Source organism: Myxine glutinosa, chromosome 7 (genome assembly GCF_964187855.1).
Source record: "Myxine glutinosa chromosome 7, kmMyxGlut1.1, whole genome shotgun sequence".
NCBI classification, from domain to species: domain Eukaryota; kingdom Metazoa; phylum Chordata; class Myxini; order Myxiniformes; family Myxinidae; genus Myxine; species Myxine glutinosa.
In genome coordinates, this window is record NC_136267.1 from 189,801,562 (window position 1) to 189,829,358 (window position 27,797).

Consider the following 27,797-nt stretch of genomic DNA (forward strand, 5'->3'; position numbering starts at 1 on the left):
CATCCTCATTTTGCCTCTTTCTGATTTCGGATTTCCAGTCTCATGGAACCTGTCTTGTTGAAGAAACCCATGGGATTTGCCTATGACGTATAATGTGTCAGTGATTCTTATCTTCTGGGAAGTAAAACAATTCAACCCATAGCAACTGCATTCACATTTTCCTTTTGTGTTGTTGTAAATATTTCATTTTGTTGTCGACTTTGTGCTTTGAATGTTCATTCGTATTAGCGAAAAATTTGATGATCAAACTTGTTCAGGGTTGTTGCGGTTCCGTGTGGCAGAGGACGAATGTTGAATGTACATCTCCCATGAGTGCAGTTGTCTTGGCAAAATAATGTTTCCTCCGCCTTTCTCTCAACGGGAAAGTCCATGAAGGAGAGCACCTGTGGTGGTGAGGCTGTAAAAACGCAAGAGTAACCACAACAGGTGTACATGTCTTGTGATGCAGTAGCAAAGGTGGGGGATTGGCTAATCGCAGTCGACTGCTCTGGGCTATACCTGGCTGAACGAGCTCACAACATCGGTTACTTTGGGACAAGAAGCAGACGACGATATTCCAGCAGCTATAAGAGGGGCTTCGTGAATTTGATCCAAAATTCGGTTCGTGCCAAACAAGTCAAGGAGCCATGCCATTGCCACGCAACTTCCATCCACGAGCAACCACTTCAGGTGGGATAATCCATTCATCCAAAGTATTTATTCCCACAATATTTTGTATACACATTACATCGCTTTATATGTCCTGCTGCCTTAATGAACAGGTTACCAATACCGGTGAAAATATTTTTTATCATCGACGTGAAGTTCACAAGAAAAGCTTGATGTGTGTGTGTGTGTATGTGTGTGTGTGTGTGTGTGTGTGTGTGTGTGTGTGTGTATGTATGTATGTATGTGGATGTGTGTGTATGTGCGTATGTATGTATGTGTGTATGTATGTGTATGTGTGTGTGTGTATGTGTGTGTGTGTGTATGTATGTATGTATGTATGTGTGTGTGTGTGTGTGTGTGTGTGTGTGTGTGTGTGTGTGTGTGTGTGTGTGTGTGTGTGTGTGTGTGGTGTGTGTGTGTGTATGTATGTATGTGTATGTATGTGTGTGTATGTGTATGTATGTATGTGTGTGTATGTGCGTGTGAGTGTGTATATCTATCTATAATTCCAGTAATCTCTGTACGTTTGTACGTCTGTACGTTTGTACGTCTGTTTGTCTGTGACCGCTGTTTCTCGACAACCACGGGTCCGATATACTTTTAACTTGCCAGGTATATTGCTGGGGACCCGAGGATGTGCCTTTTCAAGGTTTCATATTAATCGGACAATTACTTACCGAGCTATGTCCAAAAAACGATTCAACCAATCAGAGAGCAGCGAACGATCGCGTGTGCCGAACGTGGAGGACACACTCTGCCTCGGATGGCACATTTGAGAGCGTATTCATTTATTTCACGTTTGCAAACTATGTTGGCGTTAAACTATGTTTTAAAACTAACTAGGGCATGCCCGTACTATATCTATATCTAAAATTATATCCCCCCCCTCTATTTACATGAAATGGTTTGGTCCAAAGCGAACGGCTTGCGAGTGGTGACAATCCCCCCCCTCTATTTACATGCAATGGTTTGGTCCAAAGCGAACGGCTTCCGGAGTTTGGTAAAGAAATCGCCATCGCGTGCACAAACGCGCAGGAAAGCGAATGAATCGCAAATTCGTTTTTATTAGTTGCAAAACATAGTTTAACGCCAACATAGTTTGCAAACGTGAAATAAATGAATACGCTCTCAAATGTGCCATCCGAGGCAGAGTGTGCCCGCCACGTTCGGCACACGCGATCGTTCGCTGCTCTCTGATTGGTTGAATCGTTTTTTGGACATAGCTCGGTAAGTAATTGTCCGATTAATATGAAACCTTGAAAAGGCACATCCTCGGGTCCCCAGCAATATACCTGGCAAGTTAAAAGTATATCGGACCCGTGGTTGTCGAGAAACAGCGGTCACAGACAAACAAACGTACAGACAGAGATTACTGGAATTATAGATAGATAAAACCGAATTTGCGATTCATTCGCTTTCCTGCGCGTTTGTGCACGCGATGGCGATTTCTTTACCAAACTCCGGAAGCCGTTCGCTTTGGACCAAACCATTGCATGTAAATAGAGGGGGGGGATTGTCACCGTACTCGCAAGCCGTTCGCTTTGGACCAAACCATTTCATGTAAATAGAGGGGGGGGGATATAATTTTAGATATAGATATAGTACGGGCAATGCCCTAGTATATATAATATATATATATACACACTCACACATCTCCCATGAGTGCACACATCTCCCATCTCACACATCTCCCATCTCCCATGAGTGCATCTCTGCGAGAGTCCTATATATTATATATATATATATATATACATATATATATATATATATATATATATATATATATATATATATATATATATATTGTTGTGGTTCTACGCCTCCCTCCTTTACCCCCTACCAAGGGGGGATTAGGCCCTTGGTCTTGCTGGGCTTGGCAGAACCAAGACTTGAAACGCCATTCCCGGGCGAGCGCGAAGTAGGTTTTCGGGACCAATTCTCGCTCGTACCTAAGTACCCGCGCCGGCACGGAAACGAGGTAGCAAGCCTCGCACGAACCACGTGTGTTGTGAGTACGCCAAGCGGATTGCGTACACGTGGTCCGCGCAGTTAACTAGATGTTGGAACCCGATTAGAGCGGCTGTACTCGTGCCACGCTTAGTCAATGAGGAAATCACAGGAACGATCGAATCAGGAAAAGGAAGAACACTGGTTTAATTATTCCCACACGTTTGTACAATGATCAGGGTCGCAGAGACACAGAGCAAACTTAGACAATCTTAACTTATCCCTTGGACAACGGGCCCGTCTCACACTCACACAGGGAATTGCAGATGGGTAGATGTTCCCCAACGCGTCGATGTGGTCACCCAGAGACGGTCCCCGTCCGGCTCTCCACGGTCCCCGCACGTCCCGCGAAGATGGTGGCAGGTGATGGCAGGAACTCGTAGCGCGTCTCCCGAACAAGGCAGATACCGAGGTTGAACGGCAAAGGGCGGCACTTTCAGCGCGGCTGGTGATTACTCACCCGTTCTCACTCACGCGACTTAAATGCGCTGTATATCAGTTCATGTGCGTCTGGCTGCGTACGCGTGTCTGTACAGCTCGCTGATTCTGCCAACTCCTCTTCCTCGATCCTCTGAGCTGGTTAGTGCGCGCGAGCTCCTTTGTTCATCTGCGAGAGTCCTATAGTTCATCAACTGCCGCTAGTCCTTTTGTTCTCATCAATCCCTTTCACGTGAGTCCTTTTGCTGCAAATCCTATCAGGCAGCAGTCATCCGCTTCAGTCCTTTTACTAACCCTTTTCAATGCGAGTCCTTACGAGGGCTGCAGCGGGTTTTATAGCTACGCCACCCGATCCTTCTGGATCTCTCTCAAACCCTCTCACCACGCCCTGTGATGCCACGCCGCCGCCCCCACCTCTGAGCTCTGATTGGCGGCTCCTGCTTACCGTCAGCCCTTCTGCCGCTCCGCCTCAGTCCTCCTGACCTTCCGAGCCTGCCTCGTGTTAACTCGCCCAAAATGAACCAATATTGGCGCAAAAGGGCATGAGGCTACAGACGCGGGATTGTCGATGACAGTAGGGCCTATTCTCTTGGCTCTACTCAACGCAGAACTAACAAATGGAAAGGAACTAAGCTCACAAATACTAAGACATAACTATACTATCACGAGGCTACATGTTGCTTGTGTGACTAACTATGAGGGGCAAATTTTAACCTTTATTAGACTCACTGTACAAACTCAAAACCGCAACACTGCCCCCTCCCTCGTCAGACTCATCCCCGAGTCGAACCTACAAAACCTGGAACGACCGGTTTTGAGAAAGATTTGGGACTAACTTTTAATTACGCGTGACATACTACTATGATCGTACGATCTATACGTACATATGTGGTTCCCCCTAACATTTATTCTAACCCGTGTGTGCGACAGTTTTACAACACTAAATATGTCCCACCTACTGCATTGAGTAGCTACCTGACAGACTCACGCCCACAATTAACCGAATTGCGGAATTATTTTCAAACAAAACATAAAGCCGGTGGGCAGCATTTTTATATACAAGCACAAAAACTAACCTTATTTACAATTGTATGACCCAGGACCTGTCCTTTTTGGAAAGAAGTTGGAGGGGAGAGAAAGCACAGAAAAGCACAAATACACATTCAAAAATCACATTTCATTTGCTGTTGGTGTCTGGCATCTTCCATCTTCAATGTGCACATATTGAACTGGTAATCCCCAGGACCAGCATACAGGCCATTCCTGCTCTTCGGGGCTTAATAAACTTGCACTCTTCTCGGCCCTAGCACACAAAAAAAAAAAAGCACAACAAGTGTGTTCGTTTTTATTTTGCCAGCAGGGCCAACCCTATGTGGTCCGACTGCGTGACATTGATGCCACTCGAAACAAGTGGTCCGATGGTCAAGTGGTCAAGATGCAAGGTGAGTTTGCAGCAAAGTGCTGCACAGCAGAAGTGTAAGGCCACAAAACTTGGGGTCCATAAGTGTAATGTGATAATGTGCAGCAAAGTGTCTGTGGCAGCAGGGTGCTGCACATGTGCAGCAAAGTTACAACAAAGGATACGGCAGCAAAGTGCCACACAGTTCAGCTGCAAAGATGTAGCAAAGTGCAGCAGGGGTGCTGCACAGGTGCGGCTGCACAGTTCCACCTCCAAAATGGTCCTGGGGTGGGGGGAGAGACACAGCACCACCAGCAAAGCGGAAAGGGCACAGAGGTACACAGCAATACAAGGTAATGCAGCATGAGGGGCGCGGTAGAGTGAGCAGAGCAAGCTCTTCCCTAATCGTCCGTGCCCCCCCCCCCCAACGTCAGCGTACACTACCCTTGCCCTTCGCTGTATTTACAAATTCAAATTCGTCTCTACATCCTGTTTCCCATATCCCCCTCTACTCCAAATTCTTTTCCCAATCCCTCCCAGGAATGAAGGAATGGAACAAACACAATGTCCCATTACGTCATGATGCGTCTTACTCACTCAACAGGTTACTTGGTACTGGTGCGGAGCTTCGTTCTCCTTGGTGAATGGATGTGGATGGCGCGAAGGGAATTTCTCTCATCCTAACTACTCTAGTAATATTAACTCTTAAACTACCCAGGGCCGTACCCTGCCAATTGGCCTCTTTAAACTATGTGGTTCTAAAAACCGAATTCCCCATTGACCACTCTGCGGTGCCCATTAATTTGGGTCTCACTCCCCAATTTTTCTTACTGTGTCCTTGCACAATTTCGGAGCTGGGTCGTGTGGCTCCACTAGCAGGTCTACCTACCTGCGCACCTCCGCCACTGAAGTCGCCACCCGAGGATACCTGCTCCTGCGACTACCTAAACTGGGGAAGGCCCCTTCCTGGCACTTTACCCCTCTGATGCCCTCCTTGGCATTGGGCTACCCGGGTCCTTCCTTTGGATCCTCGGGCCCCACTGAACAACTCACACTACCCTAACTGGCTCCCAGAGCATACCTGCGGCCTCACCTGGCCGACAAACTACCAGTGGCGGAGTGCCCCAATAACCATACGCACCAATTAAGCCACATGCCCAGCCATTTCACTGACTCATGCACCCAACCAAAGCACTTCATTGCCACTACTCACACCACAGGTGTCAATATCCAAACAATTTACCTAAGCCCTCTACCTGGCTTTAAACTACCCAACCCGGGTATTCAGGAATGGGTCCATCTCCCCCCATTCATTCCTTCACACCATGCATTCCAGACCTTCTATTTCACACCAAGCATTCCACACCAAATTTTCTCATGCCCATTTATCTCGCACACCTTTCGTCTCACACGCCTTTTGTGGCCACACACTTTTTTTTTCCTCAAACACAACACAATTCCATTTATCTCCATACAATTCCTCACACACACAGCACCATCTAACTAACTGATTTTCCCCTAACACTTGTGCCTCCCCGTTACCGACTGGACAACCCTCCCATCTACTTTCTGAATAATCCTCTCCAAGAAGTTCTGTCACTCAAGCTTTTGGGTCTCACTATCTGCCATGATCTTTCCTGGGAAAACCACATTTCCAAGCTGGCCTCCAAAGCCAGTCGCCGACTGGGCATCCTCCGTCGTGCGAAGTCCTTCCTTGGCACACCTGAGCTCCTCACCACATACAAGGCTTTCATCCGCAGCTCAATGGAATACTGCTCTCCCCTCTGGGCTGGTGCTCCTGCCTCACACCTAGCTCGTCTTCACGCTGTTGAAACCAAAGCGATCAGAATCATTGGAATCTCCCGCGATGACGCTATCTCCGAGGGCCTTTCACTTACTCACCACAGGCAGGTTGGTGGTCTTTCCGTCTTCTACCGACTCCTCTCCGGCCTTGCTCCCACAGCTCTCTCTGGGCTCTGTCCCCCAAATATTCCTGCAGGTCGCACAAGATCTGCCTGCAACCCTCTTGTGGTTAAACTGCCAAAATCAGGACTCTCTGCTCACCTTCACTCCTTCATTCCTCTTTTCTCCCACCTCTGGAACAAACTCCCTCACTCTCTTCAATCCCACTCCTCCCTCCAGATTTTTAAAACGGCTGTTCACCACCATCTCTTATCTTCCCCAATCCAAAACCTTGATCTTTTCTACCCCCGCTAATTTCACCCCAAATCCACTTTTTTGAGGTGACTTTTGTCTTCTTTCCTGGAAGTCCTTGGTGTCCTGCCGTTTTATACCTATCCTGCCTCCCCCCAGGCCCTCTGCCTCCCACACATCTCCCGATGTCCCTGCCCTCAAATGTTGTGTTTGTGTGCTTCCTCCCCTTCTCTCCCCATCTTGTCGACCACTCCCCTTTTTATATACTTTGTTTGCTTGTTTGTTTGATTTGTTTGTTTGATAAATGTTAGCTCTTTCACGAGCCTCGACTCTGCATACAAAAAAAAAAAAAAAAAAAATCCCATTACACTAAGCACACCCTTCGTCATTATCAACCACCTAAACTCTCTACGTCCCCACTATATAGTACAATGTCACTACTTATATCTTGTCCCTACTGTCTGCTGATTCCCTAACAATTATCCTAGCCCACCCTCGGCTAGCTTTGGTGCCCCATGGAGGTAACCATCGCTGGTCCCTCCATGTACATGTCACTGCCATCCCCCTAATCTAATGCTCATGAGTCCGGAGTGAGGAATGGTAAAACTACCCTTCCTCCACGCCGGGTACCATTCCCCAACACTATTGCTATTCGTCCACTACACTTGAGCCTCTCCGTGCGGAAATACATCGTCATCACAGCTCGGCTTCGCAAAGCCGAGCGATCCGTGCGGGTGGTTTGTCTACTGTTGCTTGGGTCTGTCCGGCATTTTCAATTCAGGGGAGGAGGCATTGATGGGCCAAGGTGCAGAGGCCCATCCCTATGCGGGGCCTCGCGGTCCCACGCACGATGGCCCCAACCGCCCACGGTCGGAGCATCACACCCGCCAGGGGGCGCAGCTCCAAACACTCCTACCTCCCCTTGAACCTTGCCGATCGCCTTTCCCGCCATGGCGCGGCACCAACCATACAGGGGCGGGGGCCGGCACGAATCGTGCACAGCGGTCCTTGTGAAACTGATGCGGCATCGATCCCAACTGATCCCCGCAGTGCACAACTCACCGAGGGCTCACGTCGGCTATCCGTCGCGCTAACCGCTACCCTGGTCTGTGCCAATGCTTGAGCTGCGTTCTCACCACACGTGACACCCTCCACACTCGCACACCAAGGCGTCCCTGTGCCTCCCATACACTCCGTTACTGCACTCTCCTGTGCACACTCTTCCCTTACACACTCAGGTGCACACCACCCAGGTGCACTCACACCCCTCACACACTCCATTACACACGCTTCCTCCACACACTCCTTTACTGCACACTTTTCTGTTAAACACTCCGTAACACAATCGCCAATCGCACACACTCTCTCGTTACGTACTCGGTAACGTCCACGGGTGTGCACTCTCCTGGTACACACCCAATAACATGCTCTGGTGTGCACTCCTGCACACTCTCTACAACACGCTCTGGTGTGCATTCTCTCTCAATCTCCTCGGCCATCGCACACTCTTTTTGCATACACCCTTCTCATGCACATTCCGTCATATACTCGCGCTCCGGTGCACACTTTTCTCGCACACGCGCGCCATTCACCCTCGTACACCGCGCAATGGCCCTTCCACGACTGCCCAGGCTTCGTCTTGATCCCAAGCGCGCCAAAAATATTTTCCCGCCGAACACTTTCGCGCCATACACACCCCTACTCACCTTGGGGACCTTCTTCTCCAGCAACAGCACCTGCAAACCTTTATTGGGGTTAGCAAGCTCGACATCACGGTGCAAACACGAACTTTGTGTGCATTCCATTTCTACTTCCCGTGATACATTTACTTCCTCTGCCGTCTCTTCGGCCCCAATTTCAACTATAATAATTTCTTTTATTTTAATTATTCCCTCGACGACCGCCGGCGTGCATAAAATTTTTCTGTCCAATTCGGCGGCTGTTGGCTCTTTTACACACCGATTCGTGATTTCTATCCCCTCTGTCAACTTGGCTGCACTCTGCCCAAGCTCGCTCTCCAAGCGTTCCTCACATCGCGTTACCTCGTCGTGTCCCAATGCGACCTCCTTGCTCAACCTGCGCCCAATGTCCTCCCCCATTTCTTTTATTCCGCAGATGTATTTGTCCCCCAATTCCTTCCTTTCCCGGGTGGATTTGTCACTCTGGGCGTCCATTTTGTTTTCCAATCGCTCACCCTGAGCTTTCATATCGTCCTTTTGGGTGTCTATTTTTGCCATTATTTGGACCATAAATAATCGCATGTACCCAGGCATCGCGGGCTCGGCTTCCGCCGCCATGTGCGAGGCGCCGCCAGTTTCTTCCCCTACTGCCTTCCCCTCATCAATGTCTGCCTCTTCTCCCAATTCTTCCCGTGGGTCCTAGTTCATTAATTCCTCCTCGTCTACCTCATCTTCTACCCCCCCCCCCCCCCCCCCGGCGTTCGACCGTCTTGGCTAGCCATGGCACGAATTTAAAATTTTGATTTTAAAAAATAACTTTCGTCCACTCACAATTCCAAGTGCATGAAGTGCACTCCGGGTCCAATCCCACTCCCCGACACCAATTGTTGTGGTTCTATGCCGCCCTCCTTTACCCCCTACCAAGGGGGGATTAGGCCCCTTGGTCTTGCTGGCTACTTCCTCTTAAGTTGCCTCTCTTACTATACCTTGTTATAGTGACACTGTTTGAAGGCTCGCGGGTCCATTGCAGAACAAGAGAGATGAGGTGCAGCACCTTGTACTGCCACAACCACCTTCCGAAGAGCTCCAGACATGAACTACAATTACCAAACGATGGTGTTGGACTTTTTCAGCTTATCAGCTGCGCTTGAATTATGTGTGTTTGAAATTAATTACTTTAATTGAATTGAACACTTGATTTGAATTACTCAAAGAACCTTACAAATTATTGGCGCTGAGGAAGCGCCTCTAGCGATTGACTTCCAGCCAGTGTAACGCTAATTCCTGTCACAGGAATTCTGAGATCATATAAGTGGGCGTGGCAGTTCCTGATTGGTTCGTGTTGGGGAACGCCTTCTCGCTGCCGACGTGACGTAAATTCGCGCACGCGCACTGGTGATTGGCGCTGAGGAAGCGCCTCTAGCGAATGACTTCCAGCCAGTGTAACGCTAATTCCTGTCACAGGAATTCTGAGATCATATAAGTGGGCGTGGCAGTTCCTGATTGGTTCGTGTTGGGGAACGCCTTCTCGCTGCCGACGTGACGTAAATTCGCGCACGCGCACTGGTGATTGGCGCTGAGGAAGCGCCTCTAGCGATTGACTTCCAGCCAGTGTAACGCTAATTCCTGTCACAGGAATTCTGAGATCATATAAGTGGGCGTGGCAGTTCCTGATTGGTTCGTGTTGGGGAACGCCTTCTCGCTGCCGACGTGACGTAAATTCGCGCACGCGCACTGGTGAAGCTTACTCGATCTTACTCGATCCCATATTACATGTACTTTCATTGCATACAAATTATACTTCCTCCTAGAAATTCCATGCCCGAACCTCAGCGCAATCCAAGAGGATTTACTTGTTTACGTCGAAAACCAAAATATAAATCACAATATAAAGCAGAATATACAGATTTTGAAATGTAAAAAGATGAGAAAGAAACTTTGTTTTCATTCACTGAGTTATGTTACCTGAACGTTTATATAAAGGTCATTATCTCAAAGCCATTACTTGTTTGTATGAATTCATTTGAAATTGCTGAAACTAGAAAAACAAGAATGATGTGAAATATGAAAAACATATTCCGAAATGGACCTTAATTCTGTATTTTCCTCTGCATCACATCCATACTCTCACTGCACAAACACATGCATCTCCTTCTCATTACGGCATCTTTAATCCGATTCCATTTTGGAGAGATTATCTTCTGAAAACGAAATTAATTGTTGATTCTATTTATTTTTTCTTCTCTCTGCTATGTTAGCTCCTGAAAAGCTCCACTAAAAGGTTTCACCTTGATGTCCATCATAATTATGAAAATTATAAAGGATTATAATCCTTTAATCTGCCACGAGAGAACACTTCATAAATTCCCAAGCGAATCTGAAAATCTGGAAACCACCACGTATCATAAAATGAGAAAAGAGCCAATTTTGAGTGTGTTCACATCAACACATGCTTAGTACATACACACCTTCTAATCATGATTACATCAACCCATGCTTAGTACATACACACCTTCTAATCATGATTACATCAGCCCATGCTTAGTACATACACACCTTCTAATCATGATTACATCAACCCATGCTTAGTACATACACACCTTCTAATCATGATTACATCAACCCATGCTTAGTACATAAACACCTTCTAATCATGATTACATCAACCCATGCTTAGTACATACACACCTTCTAATCATGATTACATCAACCCATGCTTAGTACATACACACCTTCTAATCATGATTACATCAACCCATGCTTAGTACATGTACACCTTCTAATCATGATTACATCAACCCATGCTTAGCACATACACACCTTCTAATCATGATTACATCAACCCATGCTTAGTACATACACACCTTCTAATCATGATTACATCAACCCATGCTTACTACATGTACACCTTCTAATCATGATTACATCAACCCATGCTTAGGACATACACACCTTCTAATCATGATTACATCAACCCATACTTAGTACATACACACCTTCTAATCATGATTACATCAACCCATGCTTAGTACATACACACCTTCTAATCATGATTACATCAACCCATGCTTAGTACATACACACCTTCTAATCATGATTACATCAACCCATGCTTAGTACATACACACCTTCTAATCATGATGACATCAACCCATGCTTAGTACATGTACACCTTCTAATCATGATTACATCAACCCATGCTTAGTACATACACACCTTCTAATCATGATTACATCAACCCATACTTAGTACATATACAGATATACCTTCTAATCATGATTACATCAACCCATGCTTAGTACATACACACCTTCTAATCATGATTACATCAACCCATGCTTTGTACATACACACCTTCTAATCATGATTACATCAACCCATGCTTAGCACATACACACCTTCTAATCATGATTACATCAACCCATGCTTAGTACATACACACCTTCTAATCATGATCACATCAACCCATGCTTAGTACATACACACCTTCTAATCATGATTACATCAACCCATGCTTAGTACATATACACCTTCTAATCATGATTACATCAACCCATGCTTAGTACATACACACCTTCTAATCATGATGACATCAACCCATGCTTAGCACATACACACCTTCTAATCATGATTACATCAACCCATGCTTAGTACATACACACCTTCTAATCATGATTATATCAACCCATGCTTAGTACATATACACCTTCTAATCATGATTACATCAACCCATGCTTAGTACATACACACCTTCTAATCACGATTACATCAACCCATGCTTAGCACATACAAACCTTCTAATCATGATTACATCAACCCATGCTTAGTACATACACACCTTCTAATCACGATTACATCAACCCATGCTTAGCACATATACACCTTCTAATCATGAATACATCAACCCATGCTTAGTACATACACACCTTCTAATCATGATTACATCAACCCATGCTTAGAACATACACACCTTCTAATCATGATTACATCAACCCATGCTTAGTACATACACACCTTCTAATCATGATTACATCAACCCATGCTTCATACATATCCACCTTCTAATCATGATTACATCAACGCATGCTTAGTACATACACACCTTCTAATCATGATTACATCAACCCATGCTTAGTACATACACACCTTCTAATCATGATTACATCAACCCATGCTTAGCACATACACACCTTCTAATCATGATTACATCAACCCATGGTTAGTACATACACACCTTCTAATCATGATTACATCAACCGATGCTTAGTACAAACACACCTTCTAATCATGATTACATCAACCCATGCTTAGTACATGTACACCTTCTAATCATGATTACATCAACCCATGCTGAGTACATACACACCTTCTAATCATGATTACATCAACCCATGCTTAGTACATACACACCTTCTAATCATGATTACATCAACCCATGCTCAGCACATACACACCTTCTAATCATGATTACATCAACCCATGCTTAGTACATACACACCTTCTAATCATGATTACATCAACCCATGCTTAGTACATACACACCTTCTAATCATGATTACATCAACCCATGCTTAGTACATATACACCTTCTAATCATGATTACATCAACCCATGCTTAGTACATATACACCTTCTAATCATGATTACATCAACCCATGCTTAGTACATACACACCTTCTAATCATGATTACATCAACCCATGCTTAGCACATACAAACCTTCTAATCATGATTACATCAACCCATGCTTAGTACATACACACCTTCTAATCACGATTACATCAACCCATGCTTAGCACATATACACCTTCTAATCATGAATACATCAACCCATGCTTAGTACATACACACCTTCTAATCATGATTACATCAACCCATGCTTAGCACATACACACCTTCTAATCATGAATACATCAACCCATGCTTAGTACATACACACCTTCTAATCATGATTACATCAACCCATGCTTAGCACATATCCACCTTCTAATCATGATTACATCAACGCATGCTTAGTACATACACACCTTCTAATCATGATTACATCAACCCATGCTTAGTACATACACACCTTCTAATCATGATTACATCAACCCATGCTTAGCACATACACACCTTCTAATCATGATTACATCAACCCATGCTTAGTACATACACACCTTCTAATCATGATTACATCAACCGATGCTTAGTACAAACACACCTTCTAATGATGATTACATCAACCCATGCTTAGTACATGTACACCTTCTAATCATGATTACATCAACCCATGCTGAGTACATACACACCTTCTAATCATGATTACATCAACCCATGCTTAGTACATACACACCTTCTAATCATGATTACATCAACCCATGCTCAGCACATACACACCTTCTAATCATGATTACATCAACCCATGCTTAGTACATACACACCTTCTAATCATGATTACATCAACCCATGCTTAGTACATACACACCTTCTAATCATGATTACATCAACCCATGCTTAGTACATATACACCTTCTAATCATGATTACATCAACCCATGCTTAGTACATATACACCTTCTAATCATGATTACATCAACCCATGCTTGGTACATACACACCTTCTAATCATGATTACATCAACTCATGCTTTGTACATACACACCTTCTAATCACGATTACATCCACCCATGCTGAGTACATACACACCTTCTAATCATGATTACATCACCCATGCTTAGTACATACACACCTTCTAATCATGATTACATCAACCCATGCTCAGCACATACACACCTTCTAATCATGATTACATCAACCCATGCTTGGTACACATACACCTTCTAATCATGATTACATCAACCCATGCTGAGTACATACACACCTTCTAATCATGATTACATCAACCCATGCTTAGTACATACACACCTTCTAATCATGATTACATCAACCCATGCTCAGCACATACACACCTTCTAATCATGATTACATCAACCCATGCTTAGTACATACACATCTTCTAATCATGATTACATCAACCCATGCTTAGCACATACACACCTTCTAATCATGATTACATCAACCCATGCTTAGTACATGCACACCTTCTAATCATGATTACATCAACCCATGCTTAGTACATACACACCTTCTAATCATGATTACATCAACCCATGCTTAGTACATATACACCTTCTAATCATGAATACATCAACCCATGCTTAGTGCATACACACCTTCTAATCATGATTACATCAACCCATGCTTAGTACATACACACCTTCTAATCATGATTACATCAACCCATGCTTAGTACATACACACCTTCTCATCATGATAACATCAACCCATGCTTAGTACATGCACACCTTCTAATCATGATTACATCAACCCATGCTTAGTACATGTACACCTTCTAATCATGATTACATCAACCCATGCTTAGTACATACACACCTTCTAATGATGATTACATCAAACCCATGCTTAGTACATACACACCTTCTAATCATAATTACATCAACGCATGCTTGGTACATACACACCTTCTCATCATGATTACATCAGCCCATGCTTGGTACATACACACCTTCTAATCATAATTACATCAACGCATGCTTGGTACATACACACCTTCTCATCATGATTACATCAGCCCATGCTTGGTACATACACACCTTCTAATCATAATTACATCAACCCATGCTTGGTACATTCACACCTTCTCATCATGATTACATCAACCCATGCTTGGTACATACACACATTCTAATCATGATTACATCAACCCATGCTTGGTACATACACACATTCTAATCATAATTACATCAACCCATGCTTGGTACATACACACCTTCTCATCATGATTACATCAACCCATGCTTGGTACATACACACCTTCTAATCATGATTACATCAACCCATGCTTGGTACATACACACATTCTAATCATAATTACATCAACCCATGCTTGGTACATACACACCTTCTCATCATGATTACATCAACCCATGCTTGGTACATACACACATGCTAATCATGATTACATCAACCCATGCTTCGTACATATACACCTTCTAATCATGATTACATCAACCCATGCTTAGTACATACCCACCTTCTAATCACGATCACATCAACCCATGCTTGGTACATACACACCTTCTAATCATGATTACATCAACCCATGCTTAGTACATACACACCTTCTAATCATGATTACATCAACCCATGCTTAGTACATACACACCTTCTAATCATGATTACATCAACCCATGCTTAGTACATACACACCTTCTAATCATGATTACATCAACCCATGCTTAGTACATACACAACTTCTAATCATGATTACATCAACCCATGCTTAGTACATACACACCTTCTAATCATGATTACATCAACCCATGCTTAGTACATATACACCTTCTAATCATGATTACATCAACCCATGCTTAGTACATATACACCTTCTAATCATGATTACATCAACCCATGCTTGGTACATACACACCTTCTAATCATGATTACATCAACTCATGCTTAGTACATACACACCTTCTAATCACGATTACATCCACCCATGCTGAGTACATACACACCTTCTAATCATGATTACATCAACCCATGCTTAGTACATACACACCTTCTAATCATGATTACATCAACCCATGCTTAGTACATACACACCTTCTAATCATGATTACATCAACCCATGCTTAGTACATACACACCTTCTAATCATAATTACATCAACGCATGCTTGGTACATACACACCTTCTCATCATGATTACATCAGCCCATGCTTGGTACATACACACCTTCTAATCATAATTACATCAACGCATGCTTGGTACATACACACCTTCTAATCATGTTTACATCAACCCATGCTTGGTACACATACACCTTCTAATCATGTTTACATCAACCCATGCTGAGTACATACACACCTTCTAATCATGATTACATCAACCCATGCTTAGTACATACACACCTTCTAATCATGATTACATCAACCCATGCTTGGTACACATACACCTTCTAATCATGTTTACATCAACCCATGCTGAGTACATACACACCTTCTAATCATGATTACATCAACCCATGCTTGGTACACATACACCTTCTAATCATGTTTACATCAACCCATGCTGAGTACATACACACCTTCTAATCATGATTACATCAACCCATGCTTGGTACACATACACCTTCTAATCATGTTTACATCCACCCATGCTCAGCACATGCACACCTTCTAATCATGATTACATCAACCCATGCTTGGTACACATACACCTTCTAATCATGTTTACATCAACCCATGCTGAGTACATACACACCTTCTAATCATGATTACATCAACCCATGCTTAGTACATACACACCTTCTAATCATGATTACATCAACCCATGCTCAGCACATACACACCTTCTAATCATGATTACATCAACCCATGCTTAGTACATACACATCTTCTAATCATGATTACATCAACCCATGTTTAGCACATACACACCTTCTAATCATGATTACATCAACCCATGCTTCGTACATATACACCTTCTAATCATGATTACATCAACCCGTGCTTAGAACATACACACCTTCTAATCATGATTACATCAACCCATGCTTAGTACATACACACCTTCTAATGATGATTACATCAACCCATGCTAACTACATGTACACCTTCTAATGATGATTACATCAACCCATGCTTAGTACATACACACCTTCTAATGATGATTACATCAACCCATGCTTAGCACATACACACCTTCTAATCATGCTTACATCAACCCATGCTTAGTACATACACACCTTCGAATGATGATTACATCAACCCATGCTTAGCACATACACACCTTCTAATCACGATTCCATCAACCCATGCTTAGTACATACACACCTTCTAATGATGATTACATCAACCCATGCTTAGTACATACACACCTTCTAATGATGATTACATCAACCCATGCTTAGTACATGTACACCTTCTAATCATGATTACATCAACCCATGCTTAGCACATACACACCTTCTAATCATGATTACATCAACCCATACCTAGTACATATACACCTTCTAATCATGATTACATCAACCCATGCTTAGTACATACACACCTTCTAATCATGATTACATCAACCCATGCTTAGTACATACACACCTTCTAATCACGATTACATCAACCCATGCTTAGTACATACACACCTTCTAATCATGATTACATCAACCCATACTTAGTACATATACACCTTCTAATCATGAATACATCCACCCATGCTGAGTACATACACACCTTCTAATCATGATTACATCAACCCATGCTTAGTACATACACACCTTCTAATCACGATTACATCAACCCATGCTTAGTACATACACACCTTCTAATCATGATTACATCAACCCACGCTTCGTACATACACACCTTCTAATCATGATTACATCAACCCACACTTCGTACATATACACCTTCTAATCATGATTACATCAACCCACACTTCGTACATACACACCTTCTAATCGTGATTACATCAACCAATGCTTCGTACATACACACCTTCTAATCATGATTACATCAACCCATGCTTAGTACATACACACCTTCTAATCATGATTACATCAACCCATGCTTAGTACATACACACCTTCTAATCATGATTACATCAACCCATGCTTAGTCCATACACACCTTCTAATCATGATTACATCAACCCATGCTTAGTACATACACACCTTCTAATCATGATTACATCAACCCATGCTTTGTACATACACACCTTCTAATCATGAATACATCAACCCATGCTTAGTACATACACACCTTCTAATCATGATTAAATCAACCCATGCTTAGTACATACACACCTTCTAATCATGAATACAGCCACCCATGCTTAGTACATACACACCTTCTAATCACGATTACATCAACCCATTCTTAGTACATACACACCTTGTAATCATGATTACATCAACCCATACTTAGTACATATACACCTTCTAAGCATGAATACATCCACCCATGCTTAGTACATACACACCTTCTAATCATGATTACATCAACCCATGCTTAGTACATACACACCTTCTAATCACGATTACATCAACCCATGCTTAGTACATACACACCTTCTAATCATGATTACATCAACACATGCTTAGTACATACACACCTTCTAATCATGATTACATCAACCGTAGGTCCTCCGTCGGGGAAGTGATGTGAGTTGACAAAGTGGAAGACGCAGAAAACATGCTATGATATGATATTTCGCTCACAAGGTTCAGACATATATATGGTGGCGGCGATCATGGATTTTGACATGGCGACCCAATTTTCAATAGTGTTCTTCCTTATGCCTAGATACACACACACACAAAATTAGAAGTTGGTACTTCGCTTATTTTTCAAGATATTTCGCTCACAAGGTTCAGACATATATATGTTGGCGGCCATCTTGGATTTTGACGTGGCGAACCAATTTTCAATGGCGTTCTTCCTTGTGCCGAGATACACCCACACACCAGATTAGAAGTTGGTACTTCGCTTATTTTTCAAAATATTTCGCTCACAAGGTTCAGACATACATTGTGGCGGCCATCTTGGATTTTGACGTGGTGACCCAATTTTCAATAGCGTTCTTCCTTGTGCCGAGATACACCCACACACCAGATTAGAAGTTGGTACTTCGCTTATTTTTCAAGATATTCCGCTCACAAGGTTCAGACATACATGGCATCAGACATACATGGCGGCGGCCATCTTGGATTTTGAAGTCGGTTGCAGCCACACACCAAATTCGAATGCGGTCCTTCGCTTATGCACGCACGCACGCATGCACGCACGCCCGCACGGACGGAGGACAGAGGGGAAAACCATAGTCCCCCTTTCGCTTCGTGGTGCGACGGGGGACAATTAGGTAAATGACTGGATAGATGGTTTTCAAAACAACTTGTAATTAGGTAAATGACCGGATAGATGGTTTTCATGACAACTTGTAATTAGGTAAATGACCGGATAGATGGTTTTCAAAACAACTTGTAATTAGGTAAATGACCGGATAGATGGTTTTCATGACAACTTGTAATTAGGTCAATGACCGGATAGATGGTTTTCATGACAACTTGTAATTAGGTCAATGACCGGATAGATGGTTTTCATGACAACTTGTAATTAGGTAAATGACCGGATAGATGGTTTTCATGACAACTTGTAATTAGGTAAATGACCGGATAGATGGTTTTCAAAACAACTTGTAATTAGGTAAATGACTGGATAGATGGTTTTCATGACAACTTGTAATTAGGTAAATGACCGGATAGATGGTTTTCATGACAACTTGTAATTAGGTAAATGACCGGATAGATGGTTTTCATGACAACTTGTAATTAGGTAAATGACCGGATAGATGGTTTTCATGACAACTTGTAATTAGGTAAATGACCGGATAGATGATTTTCATGACAACTTGTAATTAGGTAAATGACCGGCTAGATGGTTTTCATGACAACTTGTAATCAGGTAAATGACCGGATAGATGGTTTTCATGACAACTTGTAATTAGGTAAATGACCGGATAGATGGTTTTCATGACAACTTGTAATTAGGTAAATGACTGGATAGATGGTTTTCATGACAACTTGTAATTAGGTAAATGACCGGATAGATGGTTTTCAAAACAACTTGTAATTAGGTAAATGACTTGATAGATGGTTTTCATGACAACTTGTAATTAGGTAAATGACTGGATAGATGGTTTTCATGACAACTTGTAATTAGGTAAATGACCGGATAGAAGGTTTTCATAACAACTTGTAATTAGGTAAATGACCGGATAGATGGTTTTCATGACAACTTGTAATTAGGCAAATGACCGGATAGATGGTTTTCATGACAACTTGTAATTAGGTAAATGACCGGATAGAAGGTATTCATAACAACTTGTAATTAGGTAAATGACCGGATAGATGGTTTTCATGACAACTTGTAATTAGGTAAATGACCGGATAGAAGGTTTTCATAACAACTTGTAATTAGGTAAATGACCGGATAGAAGGTTTTCATGACAACTTGTAATTAGGTAAATGACCGGATAGATGGTTTTCATGACAACTTGTAATTAGGTAAATGACCGGATAGATGGTTTTCATGACAACTTGTAATTAGGCAAATGACCGGATAGATGGTTTTCATGACAACTTGTAATTACGTCAATGACTGGATAGATGGTTTTCATGACAACTTGTAATTACGTCAATGACTGGATAGATGGTTTTCATGACAACTTGTAATTAGGTAAATGACGGGATAGATGGTTTTCATAACAACTTGTAATTAGGTAAATTGTCCGGATAGATGGTTTTCATGACAACTTGTAATTAGGTAAATGACCGGATAGATGGATTTCATGACAACTTGTAATTAGGTAAATGACCGGATAGAAGGTTTTCATAACAACTTGTAATTAGGTAAATGACCGGATAGAAGGTTTTCATAACAACTTGTAATTAGGTAAATGACCGGATAGATGGTTTTCATGACAACTTGTAATTAGGTAAATGACCGGATAGAAGGTTTTCATAACAACTTGTAATTAGGTAAATGACCGGATAGATGGTTTTCATGACAACTTGTAATTAGGTAAATGACTGGATAGATGGTTTTCATGACAACTTGTAATTAGGTAAATGACTGGATAGATGGTTTTCATGACAACTTGTAATTAGGTAAATGACCGGATAGATGGTTTTCATGACAACTTGTAATTAGGTAAATGACTGGATAGATGGTTTTCATGACAACTTGTAATTAGGTAAATGACCGGATAGATGGTTTTCATGACAACTTGTAATTAGGTAAATGACCGGATAGATGGTTTTCATGACAACTTGTAATTAGGTAAATGACCGGATAGATGGTTTTCATGACAACTTGTAATTAGGCAAATGACCGGATAGATGGTTTTCATGACAACTTGTAATTACGTCAATGACTGGATAGATGGTTTTCATGACAACTTGTAATTACGTCAATGACTGGATAGATGGTTTTCATGACAACTTGTAATTAGGTAAATGACGGGATAGATGGTTTTCATAACAACTTGTAATTAGGTAAATTGTCCGGATAGATGGTTTTCATGACAACTTGTAATTAGGTAAATGACCGGATAGATGGTTTTCATGACAACTTGTAATTAGGTAAATGACCGGATAGAAGGTTTTCATAACAACTTGTAATTAGGTAAATGACCGGATAGAAGGTTTTCATAACAACTTGTAATTAGGTAAATGACCGGATAGAAGGTTTTCATAACAACTTGTAATTAGGTAAATGACCGGATAGATGGTTTTCATGACAACTTGTAATTAGGTAAATGACTGGATAGATGGTTTTCATGACAACTTGTAATTAGGTAAATGACTGGATAGATGGTTTTCATGACAACTTGTAATTAGGTAAATGACCGGATAGATGGTTTTCATGACAACTTGTAATTAGGTAAATGACTGGATAGATGGTTTTCATGACAACTTGTAATTAGGTAAATGACCGGATAGATGGTTTTCATGACAACTTGTAATTAGGTAAATGACCGGATAGATGGTTTTCATGACAACTTGTAATTAGGTAAATGACTGGATAGATGGTTTTCATGACAACTTGTAATTAGGTAAATGACCGGATAGATGGTTTTCATAACAACTTGTAATTAGGTAAATGACCGGATAGATGGTTTTCATGACAACTTGTAATTAGGTAAATGACCGGATTGAAGGTTTTCATAACAACTTGTAATTAGGTAAATGACCGGATAGATGGTTTTCATGACAACTTGTAATTAGGTAAATGACTGGATAGATGGTTTTCATAACAACTTGTAATTAGGTAAATGACCGGATAGATGGTTTTCATGACAACTTGTAATTAGGTAAATGACGGGATAGATGGTGTTCATGACAAATTGTAATTAGGTAAATGACCGGATAGATGGTTTTCATAACAACTTGTAATTAGGTAAATGACCGGATAGATGGTTTTCATGACAACTTGTAATTAGGTAAATGACCGGATAGATGGTTTTCATGACAACTTGTAATTAGGTAAATGACCGGATAGATGGTTTTCATGACAACTTGTAATTAGGTAAATGACCGGATAGATGGTTTTCATGACAACTTGTAATTAGGTAAACTAGGGCATGCCCGTTCTATATATATATCTAAAATTATATCCCCCCCCCCCTCTATTTACATGAAATGGTTTGGTCCATTCGCAAAGCCAAAGCGAACGGCTTGCGAGTACGGTGACAATCCCCCCCCCCCCCCCTCTATTTACATGAAATGGTTTGGTCCAAAGCGAACGGCTTGCGGAGTTTGGTAAAGAAATCGCCATAGCTCGGTAACTACTTCTCCGATTAATATGAAACCTTGAAAAGGCACATCCTCGGGTCCCCAGCAATATACCTGGCAAGTTAAAAGTATATCGGACCCATGGTTGTCGAGAAACAGCGGTCACAGACAAACGACAAACACACAGACAAACACACAGACATACAGAGATTACTGGAATTATAGATAGATGACTGGATAGATGGTTTTCATGACAACTTGTAATTAGGTAAATGACCGGATAGATGGTTTTCATGACAACTTGTAATTAGGTAAATGACCGGATAGAAGGTTTTCATAACAACTTGTAATTAGGCAAATGACCGGATAGATGGTTTTCATGACAACTTGTAATTAGGTAAATGACCGGATAGATGGTTTTCATAACAACTTGTAATTAGGTAAATGACCGGATAGATGGTTTTCATGACAACTTGTAATTAGGTAAATGACCGGATAGATGGTTTTCATGACAACTTGTAATTAGGTAAATGACCGGATAGATGGTTTTCATGACAACTTGTAATTAGGTAAATGACCGGATAGATGGTTTTCATGACAACTTGTAATTAGGTAAATGACCGGATAGAAGGTTTTCATGACAACTTGTAGTTAGGTAAATGACCGGATAGATGGTTTTCATAACAACTTGTAATTAGGTAAATGACCGGATAGATGGTTTTCATGACAACTTGTAATTAGGTAAATGACCGGATAGATGGTTTTCATGACAACTTGTAATTAGGTAAATGACCGGATAGATGGTTTTCATGACAACTTGTAATTAGGTAAATGACCGGATAGATGGTTTTCATGACAACTTGTAATTAGGTAAATGACCGGATAGATGGTTTTCATGACAACTTGTAATGAGGTAAATGACTGGATAGATGGTTTTCATGACAACTTGTAATTAGGTAAATGACCGGATAGATGATTTTCATGACAACTTGTAATTAGGTAAATGACCGGATAGATGGTTTTCATGACAACTTGTAATTAGGTAAATGACCGGATAGAAGGTTTCATAACAACTTTTAATTAGGTAAATGACCGGATAGATGGTTTTCATAACAACTTTTAATTAGGTAAATGACCGGATAGATGGTTTTCATGACAACTTGTAATTAGGTAAATGACCGGATAGATGGTTTTCATGACAACTTGTAATTAGGTAAATGACTGGATAGATGGTTTTCATGAAAACTTGTAATTAGGTAAATGACCGGATAGAAGGTTTTCATAACAACTTGTAATTAGGTAAATGACCGGATAGATGGTTTTCATGACAACTTGTAATTAGGTAAATGACCGGATAGATGGTTTTCATGACAACTTTTAATTAGGTAAATGACCGGATAGATGGTTTTCATGACAACTTGTAATTAGGTAAATGACCGGATAGATGGTTTTCATGACAACTTGTAATTAGGTAAATGACCGGATAGAAGGTTTTCATAACAACTTGTAATTAGGTAAATGACCGCATAGATGGTTTTCATGACAACTTGTAATTAGGTAAATGACCGGATAGATGGTTTTCATGACAACTTGTAATTAGGTAAATGACCGGATAGATGGTTTTCATGACAACTTGTAATTAGGTAAATGACCGGATAGATGGTTTTCATGACAACTTGTAATTAGGTAAATGACCGGATAGATGGTTTTCATGACAACTTGTAATTAGGTAAATGACTGGATAGATGGTTTTCATGACAACTTGTAATTAGGTAAATGACCGGATAGATGGTTTTCATGACAACTTGTAATTAGGTAAATGACCGGATAGATGGTTTTCATAACAACTTGTAATTAGGTAAATGACCGGATAGATGGTTTTCATGACAACTTGTAATTAGGTAAATGACCGGATAGAAGGTTTTCATGACAACTTGTAATTAGGTAAATGACCGGATAGATGGTTTTCATAACAACTTGTAATTATGTAAATGACCGGATAGATGGTTTTCATGACAACTTGTAATTAGGTAAATGACCGGATAGATGGTTTTCATGACAACTTGTAATTAGGTAAATGACCGGATAGATGGTTTTCATGACAACTTGTAATTAGGTAAATGACTGGATAGATGGTTTTCATGACAACTTGTAATCTATCTATAATTCCAGCAATCTCTGTGTGTCTGTGTGTCTGTGTGTCTGTGTGTCTGTGTGTCTGTGTGTCTGTGACCGCTGTTTCTCGACAACCACGGGTCCGATATACTTTAAACTTGCCAGGTATATTGCTGGGGACCCGAGGATGTGCCTTTTCAAGGTTTGTAATTAATCGGACAAGTACTTACCGAGCTATGTCCAAAAAACGCTTCAACCAATCAGAGAGCAGCGAGCTATCACGTGTGCCGAACGTGGCGATCAGACTCTGCCTCGGACGGCACATTTGACAGCGTATTCATTTATTTCACGTTGGAAAACTATGTTGCCGTTAAACTATGTTTTAAAACGAATTCAAACTGCGATTAAATTAAAACGATTCATCGTAACTGCGATTTGCGAACTTCCGGACAGTGACGACTTATCTTCCGGCAGCCAATCACAGAACGCTTTGTTGCGTAGGCGTGGCCGATGTGAAACGAGCGGAGCTGAGCGCGTTACGAGCTGACCGCCATTACGGTACGTAATTCGATTTCTTATGCGCATTATTTCTCCCAATTCAGTCAGAGCGAAGGGCGGAAGCGAAGAGCGTTGTTTTTTTTGTTTACGGGCGTACGGGCGGGGTAGAGCGTACGGGTAGCGTTTTTTTTTTTTTTTGGCCACGGAACGGGCACCCACGTACGGGCAATGCCCTAGTTAGGTAAATGACCGGATAGATGGTTTTCATGACAACTTGTAATTAGGTAAATGACCGGATAGAAGGTTTTCATAACAACTTGTAATTAGGTAAATGACCGGATAGAAGGTTTTCATAACAACTTGTAATTAGGTAAATGACCGGATAGAAGGTTTTCATGACAACTTGTAATTAGGTAAATGACCGGATAGAAGGTTTTCATAACAACTTGTAATTAGGTAAATGACCGGATAGAAGGTTTTCATAACAACTTGTAATTAGGTAAATGACCGGATAGAAGGTTTTCATAACAACTTGTAATTAGGTAAATGACCGGATAGATGGTTTTCATGACAACTTGTAATTAGGTAAATGACCGGATAGAAGGTTTTCATGACAACTTGTAATTAGGTAAATGACCGGATAGAAGGTTTTCATAACAACTTGTAATTAGGTAAATGACCGGATAGAAGGTTTTCATAACAACTTGTAATTAGGTAAATGACCGGATAGAAGGTTTTCATAACAACTTGTAATTAGGTAAATGACCGGATAGATGGTTTTCATGACAACTTGTAATTAGGTAAATGACTGGATAGATGGTTTTCATGACAACTTGTAATTAGGTAAATGACCGGATAGATGGTTTTCATGACAACTTGTAATTAGGTAAATGACTGGATAGATGGTTTTCATGACAACTTGTAATTAGGTAAATGACCGGATAGATGGTTTTCATGACAACTTGTAATTAGGTAAATGACCGGATAGATGGTTTTCATGACAACTTGTAATTAGGTAAATGACCGGATAGATGGTTTGCATGACAACTTGTAATTAGGTAAATGACCGGATAGATGGTTTTCATAACAACTTGTAATTAGGTAAATGACCGGATAGATGGTTTTCATGACAACTTGTAATTAGGTAAATGACCGGATAGAAGGTTTTCATAACAACTTGTAATTAGGTAAATGACCGGATAGATGGTTTTCATGGCAATTTGTAATTAGGTAAATGACTGGATAGATGGTTTTCATAACAACTTGTAATTAGGTAAATGACCGGATAGATGGTTTTCATGACAACTTGTAATTAGGTAAATGACGGGATAGATGGTTTTCATGACAACTTGTAATTAGGTAAATGACCGGATAGATGGTTTTCATAACAACTTGTAATTAGGTAAATGACCGGATAGATGGTTTTCATGACAACTTGTAATTAGGTAAATGACCGGATAGATGGTTTTCATGACAACTTGTAATTAGGTAAATGACCGGATAGATGGTTTTCATGACAACTTGTAATTAGGTAAATGACCGGATAGATGGTTTTCATGACAACTTGTAATTAGGTAAATGACTGGATAGATGGTTTTCATGACAACTTGTAATTAGGTAAATGACCGGATAGATGGTTTTCATGACAACTTGTAATGACTTGTAATGTAATGACTTGTAATGAATGTAATGACTTGTAATGACTTGATGATGTAATGACTTGTAATGTAATGACCGGTAATTAGGTAAATGACCGGATAGAAGGTTTTCATAACAACTTGTAATTAGGCAAATGACCGGATAGATGGTTTTCATGACAACTTGTAATTAGGTAAATGACCGGATAGATGGTTTTCATAACAACTTGTAATTAGGTAAATGACCAGATAGATGGTTTTCATGACAACTTGTAATTAGGTAAATGACCGGATAGATGGTTTTCATGACAACTTGTAATTAGGTAAATGACCGGATAGAAGGTTTTCATAACAACTTGTAATTAGGTAAATGACCGGATAGATGGTTTTCATGACAACTTGTAATTAGGTAAATGACCGGATAGATGGTTTTCATGACAACTTGTAATTAGGTAAATGACCGGATAGACCCTTCCGGACGATAGGTCCGGATAGACCGGACCGGATAGATAGATGATTTTCATGACAACTTGTAATTAGGTAAATGACCGGATAGATGGTTTTCATGACAACTTGTAATTAGGTAAATGACCGGATAGAAGGTTTTCATAACAACTTGTAATTAGGTAAATGACCGGATAGATGGTTTTCATGACAACTTGTAATTAGGTAAATGACCGGATAGATGGTTTTCATGACAACTTGTAATTAGGTAAATGACCGGATAGATGATTTTCATGACAACTTGTAATTAGGTAAATGACCGGATAGATGGTTTTCATGACAACTTGTAATTAGGTAAATGACCGGATAGAAGGTTTCATAACAACTTTTAATTAGGTAACTGACTGGCTAGATGGTTTCCTTA

The 27,797-nt window shown here is 41.2% G+C and overlaps 1 long non-coding RNA gene across 1 annotated transcript in view; it reads left to right on the forward strand.

The window, feature by feature from the left end:
* Positions 1 to 579: 579 nt before the first annotated feature.
* LOC137430688 (uncharacterized) overlaps positions 580 to 27,797 on the forward strand; it is a 53,798-nt gene continuing 26,580 nt past the window's right edge. The window contains exon 1 of the long non-coding RNA XR_010985157.2: positions 580 to 669. This is a non-coding gene — a long non-coding RNA (uncharacterized LOC137430688). The remainder of the gene's footprint in view (positions 670 to 27,797) is intronic.